This window comes from Cetorhinus maximus, chromosome 9 (assembly GCF_964194155.1).
Source record: "Cetorhinus maximus chromosome 9, sCetMax3.hap1.1, whole genome shotgun sequence".
Classification (NCBI taxonomy): domain Eukaryota; kingdom Metazoa; phylum Chordata; class Chondrichthyes; order Lamniformes; family Cetorhinidae; genus Cetorhinus; species Cetorhinus maximus.
The window spans coordinates 70,718,562-70,733,000 of record NC_135887.1 but is presented as its reverse complement, the minus strand read 5'-3'; the positions used below and the strand labels follow the sequence as shown (position 1 = coordinate 70,733,000).

General features: G+C 45.6%; 1 protein-coding gene across 1 annotated transcript in view; it reads right to left on the bottom strand.

Moving 5' to 3' along the window:
* Positions 1–14,439, bottom strand: part of LOC144684211 (tetraspanin-18B-like) — a 242,555-nt gene that overhangs the window by 8,290 nt on the left and 219,826 nt on the right. The gene's annotated exons all lie outside the window — the stretch shown is intronic.

Genomic DNA, 14,439 nt, shown 5'->3' with positions numbered 1-14,439 from the left:
GGTAGATCGATTCCTGACTAACAAGGGAGTCAAAGGTTATCAGGGGTAGGTGGAATGTGGAGTTGGGGCCACAATCAGATCAACCATGATCTTATTGAATGGTGGAGCAGGCTTGAGGGGCCAAATGGCCTACTCCCGCTCCTAATTCGTATGTTCATAATATCAGCCTGTAATCTTTCAATATTCTGATGGCAGGAGGTAAGAACAGGAGAGTTTCCTGCTCAGCCATACTGCAAAAGGCAATGGCAAACCCTGTAGTACTTTGCCAAGAATAATCATGGTCTAATCCAATGGGAGTCCATGGTCACCAATGCTCTCTTTGGGCTTGCCAATTGACAGAGGAGGAGGAGGAAAGGGCAAGGAGGACATGCGGGCTAATTCAGAGACTCTGACTAGTCAAACATCGTAGAAAGCATCTCTTTCAACAGGTGGACAGTCACCATGGTCTACAGACCAAGGAGTCCATACTCATACCTCTCTGAGTTTCTGTGCCTCAGAAGGCTGTACTTATTCTCATAAAGTATTGGGGAAATGTATTAACTTCTTTCTAAAGACCTGCAGCTCCTCTTCACCAGTGTCATGAAGACAGAAAGAAAAAAATATATATAACTGTCACCCTGGCTACTTTATAAACGTATTACTTTTTTAAAAAATGGACAAATGGCTGGACTGATAAAATGGCCGCCACTAACATGATGGTAGTTCCGGAAGTTTCTGAGCAGTTTAAACATGGACAAAGGCTAACTCATCAAACTCCGGGAATGTAACACTTCTGTAAACATTCCAGCCAAGCCAACACAAAGGCCTAGTAGACAAGGCATCTGCACCAGCTAGTGCTGGACAAAGGCAGAGCTTTTAGGATCATTCCAAATGAAGGGTTGGGGAAAACTCAGCACCATTTATAAAGGGGGAAAATCAGAAACCAAAATCCCCTTTCCATTTATGGACAGGTGGTGATTGGAGAGGTCAGGGCTATTTAAATTAATCCGCTTCCTGTCGGTAATAGAAATTGGGAGCTCAAGTCCGGGAAAGCCCACTTTGAATTTGACCAGAGTCCAAGTTCAGAGACGAGCCAAATTAGATATAAAATAAATCGATTGGAAGCCGAAGAGGGAAAGTTTACTGGCTGAAATTAACTATAAGGCAAATACACATACTGCAACAAATTCTTCCAGTCTCACATTAGAGCAACAAGGTAAATTATACTGCAAAAATGGGTTTGGAAAAGGAAGTGCTGACTAGTGAAACATTAGCCTCCTAAGTTTGGGGCCAATGAGATTTGCAGTCAGGAAAATACAAGTAAAAGTTTTTCCTGAGGCCAAAAAGCCCGAGGTACTCCAGATACTTTGTGAGAAGTTAGACCTCAGTCCCTGTCCAGAACTGATGGAAGAATCAGAACCAGAAACTGATTGTGGAGACCTGCATTCAAGATAATTACCATAGCCACAAAACGGCTGTTAGAACTAGAAAGGAGGAGTCTAGAGAAAGAGCCCATTCTTCCTCAATCACTCTCCTGGAACTCTTTCTCTATATAATAGGTCCCAAACCAGGAAGGACAATTGAAAAAGAAAGAAGCCTGTTCCCCTGCTGGGTGAGCAGGAGGCCTGGCTAGCCCACGCCATCCTCCCAACCTTAGAGGGAGAACAGGGAAGGTCCCAGGTAGACACGCAGATGGTGAGGGAGACGTCTCACCTAGTTGATGAGCCGCAGGGCAGCGCAGCAGGAGTCGGACAGCCACCTGAGGGCAGTAGTGTTGCAAACAAGCTGGGAACCAACCCCTCCCCAAGGTAACAGATCAGGGAAAGACAGTAACCCTGAAAGTCCAATGCCCTTGGGACTACCACAAGGGAAGTTCACATGCAGTTAGAACCAAACTGAACCCAGAGCCCAGTCAACCGGTGAGTGTTTCCCAGGGGTGGACACATCTGAGGGCAGCCAGGAGGAGTTAAGTGAGAAGGAGGTTTCCCCAGTTGAACCTCAGGCTGCCAGATCCCAGAGTCTCGAATTACCAATCAGCTACCCTGACCCAAGAGCAGTGGGAGGATGTGGCTACCCTGCTCAGGGAACTTAAAGAAACTCACAGGGATCCGTTGGAGGGTACCCCACTGGCAGTCCATGACATGGATGTAGGGGAACCTCCAGCAATACATTGATAGCACTACCAGCTGAGCCCCAGCCAGCGAGCTGAGGTCAGGCAGGGGAACCCAGCACCTGCTGGACCCCGATATAGCTGGAGCAGTCTCCCCCCAATGCCCTGGAGTTGGATCTTGCAGCTTTTTAACCAACAAAAGGAATTACTCACATTGGCTGACACTCTGTCCTGTGTGTAAACCTTGAGAACGTAGCAGCGAACTGACATTCCCATACCCCCCCCGCTAGCTGTGTGTGTTTGTGTTTTTTCAGGAGTGAATGAGAGAATGCATGTATACTTCATCACTTCATATTCTTCCTTCCTAAGACCATATATATGAAAATAAAATATAATTCATTTCTTTTCAATTACAATTGTTGCCTCCCCAGTGGAACAAGAGAGGAAAAAATAAATAGCTACCCAGTTTTGTAGGCTGGCTGCCTTCTCACAAGTACATGGAGCAATTGGCAGTTCTTGTGTGCCACTTATGAAACCATGAGTCTCTGAATATAGGCATACTGAAATCTTGTTTAAGCTGCCTGGGTAAATATGGTAGAAGCTTTCAGTGTAGCCCAAAGGGAGTCTCCACGATCATTTTTGTATGATTCATAAAATTGTCCCAAGGAACTTTTGCTGCTTCTGGCACCTGGGAGTGGTGAAGATGTTGAAGAGCTGAGGAATGCAGCTGTAGCCTTACAGCATGTGGGAGAATGAGGGGAAGTGGAACAGGCAAGTCAGCTGCCATTGTAAGGGCAGCACAACTGTTAGCTCAGTGCTTGAAGAAATAAAGGCTGACTCACCAAAATGAATTCACATTACACCTTTGTGTTCTTGTACCATCCCCTCAAAAATCTCTCACTGCGCAAAACACTTTAGCCAAGTTGCTTTATGTTAGAAGTTTCAATTTCTCTTGCTGCTATCCAACATTCAAAGGTTAGAAGTGATCAATTATTGTACATCTTAACCAATAACTTTAACCAGGAAATATCACTGAATTTTCACAATTACTTCAGTTCTTCCTGGAGTCTTTCTGTCACAAAACCATCCTGGGATCTCACTGTCTCTAGACCGTTCTGCACACTATAAGATATTTCCTGAGTTGCTAATGCAGGTATGAAACTCCTCCCAGTACTCACCATCTGAACCATCTCCACAGCTTGCACATGACATTAATGCTTCTGAATTGTTGTTCTTTCAAAGGCCAGGCCCTGAGATCTGGGCCTTGTGAATCCCCTGCTGAAGGCAGTTATCTCTTCCCTCCACCATCCCCACGGGCCTCCCCATGAAGGAATGGACTCCTCCCTCTCTCCCAGTCCCATGTCCTCAATCTTGTCAGAGCTTGGTGTTGATTGCTGCCTACCCATGCTGGCACACATTTACCACCACCCACCACCCACCCCGCACCCACCAATTCGCTGTGACAAAGTGACTCTCCGTACAGCTCAATGAATTGAGGAAAACAAACGCCATCCACCAGGACCTCACCAACATCCCTAATCTCCTCTTGAAGTCCCTTTGGGGCCCATGCACACAACCTCAGGCAGTGCAATTTCAAGCCTGAAAATGTTTGAAAAAATGAATGATACTCACAATAAACCACAAACAAATACCTCATGAAAGACCCAACACAGAGGTCCCTGGTTTCAACTTCACATGAAGCTCCTGGACATCCCTAAACTGTCCTGGCAAGGAGCAGGGAGAGGGGACGGGGAGAGGGGATGGGGAGAGGGGACGGGGAGAGGGCACGGGGAGAGGGGACGGGGTGAGGGGACAGAGGGAGGTCGCAAAGGGAGGGTGGACGGGAAGAAGTCCCAAAGGGAGAGGGGACAGGGAGAGATTCCTAAGGAAGAGAGGACAGGAAGTGGTCCCTAAGGGAGAGGAGATGGGGAGAGGGGATGGGGAGAGGTCCCAAAGGGAGAGGGGACAGGGAGACGTCCCCAAGGGAGAGGAGATGGGGAGAGGTCTCAAAGGGAGAGGGGATGGGGCGAGGTCCCCAAGGGAGATGAGACAGGGAGAGGGGGTGAGGAGAGTAGACGGGGAGAGGTCCCAAAGGAAGAGGAGAGGGGGAGGGGTCCCCAAGGGAGAGGGGACAGGGAGAGGTCCCAAAGGGAGAGGGAACGGGGAGAGGTCTCAAAGGGAGAGGGGATGGGGAGAGGTCCCAAAGGGAGAGGGGATAGGGAGAGGTCCAAAAAGGAAGTCCCAGTTAGGGGACAGAGACAGGTACCAGTTAACCAAAATTGGGAGGAGTAGAGAAACAGGCTCCAAATAAGAAAAGGGCTGCAGGTCGCAAACATCAAGTGAAGAGGGCTCAGGAGAAGCTCTGAAGACCAGAAAGCTAGCAGAAGGTTGGTGGCTCTGGGAAAGGTACAGTAATATTCTGCTTGGCATGGCTAAAGAGCTGACGATGCCCTCGAGTGTATACTTGGGAATCCAGTGTAATGGAATCTCAGGAGGTGAGATTGAAACTCTGCGAGGTCCGAGTTGGAGCGACTTTTGGAGAGAATTCCTGGGCTAGATCTTCAAAGGTGAAGGCTGAATCCCTTGTGAGAGAGACAGAGGCTGGGATTTCCTGCGCCCACTGGCATCAGGTGTGTTCGGTGAGTGGACAATATGGTGAGAAGGCCAAAAATCGGTTTCACGATGTCATGAAACCAGTTTGCAATTGTCCGCTCCACCCGCCAATGATGGGCCGCGTTTCCCGTCATCGGACAGCAGGGACCTCATTGTAATTTATTTGCACATCATTATAAGGCCAGCCCGCCGGACTCATTCTCCGCTGTTGGGTCTTCCGCCCACGGCAGTGGGAAAACACGCTGACATGTTTCACAGCAGCATATATAAGGTGAGCTGCACTTCGCTCAGGACTTCAAGATTTGTTTGCCTACCTTGCTTCGGGCAGCACTTGCAGTCATCAGCGCCAGGCTTCACAGACAGCACCATGTCACTTTTAGGGGGGCTCAGGGCAGGTCTCTATCTACCAGATCAGCCATATGTAGGTGGCTTTTCAATAGTTGCAGGGCAAGGCCTTGCTTGGGGAAGGGGTAGAAGTGGCCTCAGGCAAGGGAAGAGGCTGCAGGACGAGGGCTGTACTAGGGAAAGGGGGTATCCCAGGGTGTGTGGGGGGGGTGGGGGGGGGGGGGGCACATGTTAATCTGTGCAAGTGGCCTCAAGGTGGTGAGGACTGAGGAGGCAGTCTCCAGAGGAGATGAGGTCAGATGGAGATGTGAGGGTGTGTGTGAGAGAGTGAGTGGTGATGTTCCTTGAGCTGACAGCGAGTGAGATACCAGTGAATGTGTGATGGGTTTGAGTGTGTGAGTTTAGAGTGATGAGATGGTTGCCATACCCTGGCTGCACGGAAAACATCATTCATTCTCAATCTGCATTGGATGGCCAACCTCTCCTGCGCAGCATCAGCACTGATCACCAAGCCGGAGTGGTAATATTGCTGCCCCTCCTGCAGAGCAGGGGTACAGGACATCACATCGGGCCACCATGGCATCTAAAAGGCACTCGAAGGCTGCAGTCTTCTTGTCTGTCGGGGCCATGTCTTCTTTGCTGCAGTCCTGGGCTGGAAGCACTGAGCATGGCTGTACTTTAAATGTGGTCCCTAGCATGATGAAGTGGCGAGGCAGGTGAATCGGAGCCCGCCCACCATTGAAACGGCATGTATCCTGGGAATGCATAATTAATGCAGCGGGTTTGGGACAATATGGCATGAAAAGCCACGATTGCAGCCAATGGATAAAGCATAATTTTCCTGCCTGCTACCACACTTAGTGCAGATCTAAGACAATTCCACCCAGAGTTTTAACGAGAATGGTTGACTCACAGTGTTTATTGATATCTGGGTAGGTTGTTGAGAAATCCATGGACTCTGTCTTGGACGCATCTGTCATTTATTGTGTAATGTGGTGTATTCAACCACAGTGTGCCTGTTAATTCACATTTACCTCATATTAATCCTGAATATTAAAGTATAAGATAGATATTGGAAATTATTTTATCTTTCTGACCTTGTATATTAAACTTTATTTTTGTTGTTCAAAAGCCATGGAGTCTTGTGGCTTTATTCTATTAGCAAGTGTCTTGAATCTCAAACGTTGTCTGCTTTAAACAAAATGTTTTTGGTCACTAACTGGATCTTACCAAAAACCTGTAGGTCTGGTCAAGGATCATAATGCATTAGAAAAACTAGAAACAGGTGTTGTAACTCAGATTTAGGTATGGCACTGGCAGAAAACTGATCTGCAGCCTTTGAAATCTCCTTAAAGTAATTCTAAAACATTAATTACAGATAAAAAGAAAACCCTTAAAAAGTTAGTAAAAAGTAATGTTTAGTATCTGCATATTCCAATCGTGAATGTTTTCACCACTGGTCTGAATTAACTTTCAGGGTCCTTAGCTGGCCAGGGTATTGCAGACAATTCACACATTTAGGCCTGGATTTTTCAGTTGGCGTGCGGGGGTGGGCTCGACACGCCGGTGCGGAGAATGATGCGCGATGATGTCGGGCGTGCGTCCTGATGTCATCGCGCTGTTTCGTTCGGCGGGCACAAGCCACAGTCTGCTGCACTTCCGCCCATTAAGGTCATTAAGGAAGTAATTAAGGTCATTGTTTACGTTGCCCATCCAACCTTAAGGTTGGCAGGCAGGCAAAAAGGCCAAGCCACCTTCACATTTTTTCGGAAACCCCATCCACGAGCGGGATGAGGCTGCCTAAAGGTTTTATGAATTAAATTTTTTAAAACTCTGAAATATAAAAACATGTGGCACATGAGGGGACATGCTTAATTAAATTTTCCATCCATTTATTCATTTATTTCAAAAGCGCTTCAATCTCCCTGAGGCAGCTCCATGCCTCAGGGAGATTCCTGTGCTCTTTTGCACACCTGCACGAAAGAGCGCTGGCCCCGACTCTCCCTCCTCACCCCACCCGCACAGGTACCGCTCGTGTCTTATGCTGGGCGGGCCTTAATTGGCCGACCCACGTAAAATGGCAGTGGTTGGCTCCGCAACCACCCCCGCTCACTCCCGCCAAGCCCACCAGCCAACTGGAAAATTCAGGCCTTAGTGATTTTAGTAAAGGATCCTGTAAGTAAGAGTGATCATAACATTACAGAATTTCACATTCCGCTTGAGGGTGAGAAATTTGGGTCTGAAACTAATGGGCCTGAACTTCTGCAGAGTGGCAATCAGAGTTGGATTGCCACTCCGCTCCTACTTTCTTATCTTGTAATCTTTTCGATCCTTTCTCGCCCAACCTTCCGACTCAGGCCGGGCAAGAATTGTGTCGGACAGTGCACTCCTGAGGACTTCAGTCAAGTGGTGCTAAATCAGAGGCAAGGAGGCCATGCCCCATTTTTGGGGATGTTATTCTGTGTTGGGGGGAGTCCTGGAGGCAGTGGGGAGTCCTGTAGGGTGGGGGATAGTTGGGGGATGGGGGAGTCCCATGGGGATTCAGGGGTGCAGTGGGGTAGGTGTGGATCTGTGCAATAGTTACCCAGAAGCTAGAAGTGGGTTTAATTCTTCTAACTTTTTCTGGGTAACTATTGCTGTAACACAGTTGGAACCATTTGAAGTTAGTGATTTAAATCACATTTTCAGATGGTTCCCAGTGCAGAGCAATTGCCCATAGGAAGCTTGAATTTCCAGTGCAATTGCCGTGCAAACCTTACCTGGGAATTTCCGGTGGTGGGACGGGGGGTTCTTATCGCAGCTTTGGGGTACCCCGCAGTTATACTGCCCTGGAGCACAGAAGTTACGGCCCAATGTCTTCAACTTAAATAAAGGCAATTACAGAGTTTGAAGAGAGTCGGCTAGAGTGGGCTGGGAAAATTGTATAAAAGATAAACCAGTTGTAGCTTCAGATATTTAAGGAAATATTTCCTAACTCTCAACAAAGATATATTCCATTAAGAAAGAAAGACTAGGAGAAGGATTTGCAGCATCCTTTGCTGAAAGACGACACAAGGGATGGTATCAAATTGAAAGAAAGATGTACAAGATTACAAAGATTAGTTGTAGTCCGGAAAATTGTAGAATCCAGCAAAGGGTGATTAAAAAAATAACAAACAGGGAGAAATTGGAATATGAGAGAAAACTAGCAAGAAATATAGAAACAGACAGTAAAAGCTTCTACAAGTATATAAAAAGAAAAAGGTTAGTGACAGTGAGCATTGGTCCATTAGCGGGTGAGACTGGGGAATTAATAATAGGAAACAAGGAAATGGCAGAAACTTTGAACAAGTATTTTGTACCTGTTCGAACAAGTATCTTGTATTTGTCTTGACAGTGTCATGCCCAGTACAGGCATTGAGATATTACATATTTTAAAATTATATATTTTTTAATGGACACAACAGTTTTTAAGATAGCTGACAACATATCATGTGACTGGCATTATTGACTCCAGACAGAACCATAGAACCATAGAACCATAGAAAAGTTACAGCACAGAAGGAGGCCATTCGGCCCATCTTGTCCATGCCAGCCCGAGGACACCCAGGTGCCCTTTCTAATTCCACCTTCCTGCACCCGGCCCATAGCCCTGCAGCTTACAGCACTTTAGGTGCAGATCCAGGTACTTTTTAAAAGAGTTTAGAGTTTCTGCCTCTACCACCAACTTGGGCAGCAAGTTCCAGACACCCACTACCTTCTGCGTAAAAAAGTTCTTCCTCATGTCCCCTCTACACCTTCTGCCACTTATCTTGAATCTATGTCCCCTGGTTCTAGAATTCTCCACCAAGGGAAACAATTTTATCCTGTCCACTCTATCTATTCCCCTCATAATTTTGTACACCTCAATCAAGTCACCTCTCAGCCTTCTTTGTTCTAAGGAAAATAACCCCAACCTATCCAATCTCTCCTCGTAGTTACACTTTTCTAACCCTGGCAACATTCTTGTAAACATCCTCAAAACTCTCTCCAGAGCTATTACGCCCTTCCTGTATTGTGGTGACCAGAACTGCACACAATACTCCAGTTGTGGCCTCACCAGTGTTTTATACAATTCCAACATTATATCCTTACTTTTATATTCTATACCTCTGCCAATGAAGGAGAGCATTCCATATGCCTTCTTTACAATCTTGTCTACTTGAACTGCTGCCTTCAGGGACCTGTGTACTTGTACGCCAAGATCTCTCACTTCATCTACCCCCCTTAGTATATTCCCATTTATTTTGTAATTCCTATAACTCTTTGACCTCCCTAAATGTATGACCTCACGTTTCTCTATGTTAAAATCCATCTGCCACTTTACCACCCACTCCACCAACCCATCTATATAATTTTGGAGATTATGGCTATCCTCTACACTATCCACTACTTGGCCAATCTTTGTGTCACCTGCAAATTTCCCAATCGTGCCCCCCACATTCACGTCCAAATCGTTAATATATAACACAAACAGCAAGGGTCCCAACACCGAGCCCTGTGGAACACCACTTGAGACAACTTTCCATTTGCAAGGGCATCCATCGACCATTACCCTGTTTCCTGTTACAAAGATAACCTTTTATCCAGTTTGCCACATTACCCTGAATCCCATGGGCTTTTATTTTCCTGACCAATCTGCCATGTGGGACCTTGTCAAATGCCTTGCTAAAATCCATGTACACAACATCCACTGCACTACCTTCATCAACCCTTCTTGTGACTTCCTCAAAGAATTCAATCAAATTTGTGAGGCAAGACCTTCCTTTAACAAATCCATGCTGACCATCCCTGACTAGTCCATGGGCTGAATTTTGCTGTCGGTAAGCAGGGGGCGGGGCCCACTCGCCAACACGCAAAATGACGCGGTATGACATCAGGGGGAACACCCTACGTCATCCCGCCCCATTTAAATTTTCAGGAAGGTGGAGGCACAGCCAAATCAGCTGTGCGCCCGCCGACCTGTCAATGGCCAATTGAGGCCATTGACAGGATAATTGAAACAATTAAAGGACCTGCCCGTCCAACCTTAAGGTTGGTGGGCAGGCCAGGAGCCCCGGCGGGCTTCTGAAAAAACATGAAACCTCATCCACCGGCGGGATGAGGTTTCATGTAGGGTTTACGAAACTTTAATAAAGTTTGAGTGAAATTTATTAACATGTCCCATCTCGTGTGACATTGTCACATGAGGGGGACATGTTAAAGATTTTTTTATTTTTCTATTTTTAATGTTTGTACAAGTGTAAGTGATCTCCCTGAGGCAGCACTTAGCCTCAGGGAGATGTGCGCGCTTTTGTACGCATGCGCTAAAAAGCCCAGTCTCACATTTGGGGAATACCCCCCCGCCCACACAGGAAGCACATAGCACTTCCCACTGGGCATCACGCTGGGCGGGCCTTAATTGGCCTGCCCACTTAAAATGGCGGCGGGGCCTGCTTCTCCAGCAGGGATCGGCTCCCAGCCTGCCGGAGATTGGGTCAGGCCCGACGGCCAGTAGGCAGAAAATTCTATCTCTCAGGATTTATTCTACTAATTTGCTCACCACTGATGTAAGACTAACTGACCTATAATTATTTGGCATTTCCTTTGATCCTTTTTAAACAATGGAACTATGTTTGCATTTCTCCAGAACTAAAACTCAAGAAAATACTTAATTAAAATATGAACAATTCCAGCCACTTGTGAAACTCACAAGTACTTTTGTGAAGGATGAACTGTAAACAGAACAAGACTATCACATCCAAAGGCATCCAAAGAGTAATTTGAATTGAATGGGTCACTTAATTAAGATGACCTTGGCTGTCTCAAAATCTCACAACATGTGAAGGCTAAAAACACAGGAGGTGGGGAAAAACAACCCTCTACCTTTTTTGGAGGAAGGACTTTGAACTCGTAATTGGTCACCTGATTTAAGGCAGCCATGTTTGTTACCCGTTCTCTTTAAAAATAACAGCAGAAGCTGTTAAGATCAGAAACATCATCTGAAAAATTAATAAATCAACTGCAAGACAGCATAGCCAAAGTAAAACAGCTATACTTTGAAAGAGGGAGAAGGAATTTCCCCTCAACCTGTTCCAGCTTCAAGTTCAACTGAGAACCAGCCTCCTGGAAATTCAACTCCAAGCATTACAGCTTACTGAGATTCTTCTACTTTCCAAGACCTCCAATCCAACTAAAGTGTCAATTCAACTGTAAAAATACGACTTATTACATTACAACTTATAACTTTATTCTTATCTTCTTCATCTGTATCTCATCTTTGTGTGTGTTGTAGCGTGAGTGAGAGGTCGCGTTAAAATTTCCGAGGCAAGTATGCGACAATAAATAATCTTTACTTTTAAAATTTACAAAAGCTTGCTGCTGGAAATTATTTAAATTGGGACAACCACTCTGAGGGTTAGGAAATACACACTAACCTCACACATTAATGACGGACAATAATAAAACACACAAATTCTGTCCTTGTCAACAGTTGTGGCCATCTTATTCAAGAAAGGACATACTTGCATTCGAAATAGCTCAGAGAAGGTTCGCTAGGCTAATTCCTAGGATGAGGGGTTTGTTTTATGAAGACATTTGAGCAGATTGGGTCTATATTCATTGGACTTTAGAAGAATGAGAGATGCCCTCATTGAAATATATAATATTCTGAGGGGGCTTGACAGGGTAGGTGCTGAGAGGATGTTTCCCCTTGTTGGGAAATCTATAGTTAGGAGGCATAGTTTAAAAATAAGGATTTCCCCATTTAAGATGGAACCAAGAAGGAATTTCTTATTTCTGTTGCTACTGCTGCTGCTTATAGCAACTCCTATCAGGAGCTTTGCTGTCTAACGCCATCCTCACATATCCACATTTCCTGTCTGTAACCACACTGTGATGTCCATCATCCAACTAGGCCTAGGACAATTCCTCTTTCTGCTGCCCTCCACTATGTCCTCTAGCAGAGATCTCTATAGCTTTTCATCTCTGATCGAATGGCTGAATACTGACATTTTCTTTTCTGTATGTCATTTTTGAAGAGTTGTCTTTTCTCTTGTCATTTCAAACACCTCTTCATTGGTCTTATGGTCTCCATATGGAATTTTAAGCATACGTCTTAGCACCCACATTTTAAAGTGCTCTATTTTGCTCCACAGATCTTTATTACCGGGGGGAGAATTTTCGGCTCAGCGAGTGGGGGTGGGGCCTGCTCTCTGAGGCGTAAAATGACACGGGATGACATCGGGCGTGGATCATTTAGATTTTCAATTTGGCAGGTGCGCAGTCGACTCATGCCCGCTGAACTGTTAAAGGCCTGTTAAGGCCATTAATTAACTAATTAAGCCTTTTGAGAAAGCTGCCCGTCTAACCTTAACGTTGGCGGCCAGGCAAAGAGCCCGGGTGGCCTTTGCATTTTTCATGGAATCTTATTCACGAATGGGATGAGGTTTCATGAAGGGTTTATAAATCAAATAATTTTTTTAATTAAAGTTCATTGACATGTCCCAGCTCATGCGACACTGTCACATGAGGGGACATGTCTTAAATTATTTTTTCTTTATTAAAATTTTTAAAACTTAAAAGTTATCTCCCTAAGGCACCTCTGTGCCTCAGGGAGATTTCTCCGCTCATTCATGAAAGAGCGCACTCCCAAATCAGGGAACCACCCCACCGCCTGTACAGAGGGAGGGCTCAGTGCTTCCGGGTGTGCGTCACGCTGGGCGGGCCTTAATTGGCTCACCGATGCAAAATGGCAGCACAGACCCGATCGGGGGCACTAATCGGGTACACGTCCGCCCAACTCCGCATACCCAACCCCCCCACCTCCAACAGCGGGAAAATTCTCTCCCAGGTTTCTGAGGCAGACAAGGAAGTGGAAAGAATGTAACATCTTCTGAGTTTTTTCCTTGTTATAAATTGAGTGTTCTCGTTGTTAACATATCCTTCATCTTCACAAAATTACTCCTGGCTATTTCTGTCCTTCCTTCTTCTGACTTTGGCATCACCTCTATCTTCTGTTATCATTCGTCCTAAATAGATAAGCTTATCTACTTGTCCCAGTGTGACACCATCCACTTTAATCTTCACTCTAGTTTCTTCTAATGTATTCCTTTCAACTACAATTATTTTTGTCCTTTTGGCATTCATACTCAATTCATATTCTAAGCTTCTGGATTTTACTTGATCTGCAATATTTTGTAGGGCCTCTTCTGATTCTGCAAATAACGCTGTGTCATCAGTGTACCCCCAGTATCTCATGTTCCTGCCTCCAGTTATTACCTCTGGAAGTACATCTAATTCTCTGAATATTTGTTCTGTGTACAGATTGAATAATTTCGGTGACAGTATACAGCCTTGTCATACTCCTCTCTTCACTTGAAACATATATGATACTCTCTTCTAGCCTGATGCTTGCTGAAGGTTCTGGATAAATCTTACATCTTTACTGTCAATGTCACATTTCAGGGTCTCTCAGAGAGTTGTTAAATCTTTGGAATTCTCATCCCCAGAAAGAAGTGGAGGCTGGATCATTGAATATATTTAGGCTGGAGTTGGACAGATTTTTGTTTGACCAGGATGTCAAGGGTTATGGGGGACAAGTAGGAGAGTGTAGTTAAGGCCACAATCAGATCACCATGATCTTATTTGAATGCTGAAGCAGGACCAATGTGCTGAATGGGAAACTCCTGCACTTATTTCTTATGGTCTTATGATCCTGTGGGTGGTAATCTTTCCTGCTGATGAAAGTGATAGGTTCTTGAAGTAGAGCTTTCATCAGCACACGGGTCCATTGATTGTCCCCTGCACCCTGAGGAAGCCAGCAATTCATGGACTTGTTTCTTGGCTGCACAGGGGGATTTGATCAGTCTGATGCCCTTGCAGAAGAGGATCTCTGTCACCAGTTAAATGCAGGTCCTCACAGTTCCTTGGCTGATGTCACTGGGTGCCTGAATGGAAATAACCAGATTCACAGAAACTGAGGGCTATAGTTAACCTTCATTGCCAGTGACAAGGCCCTGTGGGAAGTAAACTGCAATTTCAGATCTTCCTGGAACATAGGTCATAGGGTCATTGAGATATTAAGGCACAGAAGGAGGCCATTCGGTCCATTGAATTCATGCCAATTGCTTCCTTGGTGAAGCACAATCTGTGCATGCACAGCTCCTCCAATGGTGCTTCAAATGGCATCCGCTCCCTGTACTCTTTTGAGAAGTTCCAAGCACCCTGTCCAACCACACCCCCATCCCGCTACTAACCATTCAACCGAAGGGGAATCCAGGCCACAGCATTCACTTTGTCAAACTGATAGTCAATGGTTGGTTCATCAAGATATTAGTCAAACCTCTGAAATCCAAACCCTTCCCCACTGTTGCATTGAGTTCCTGAGATCTGTT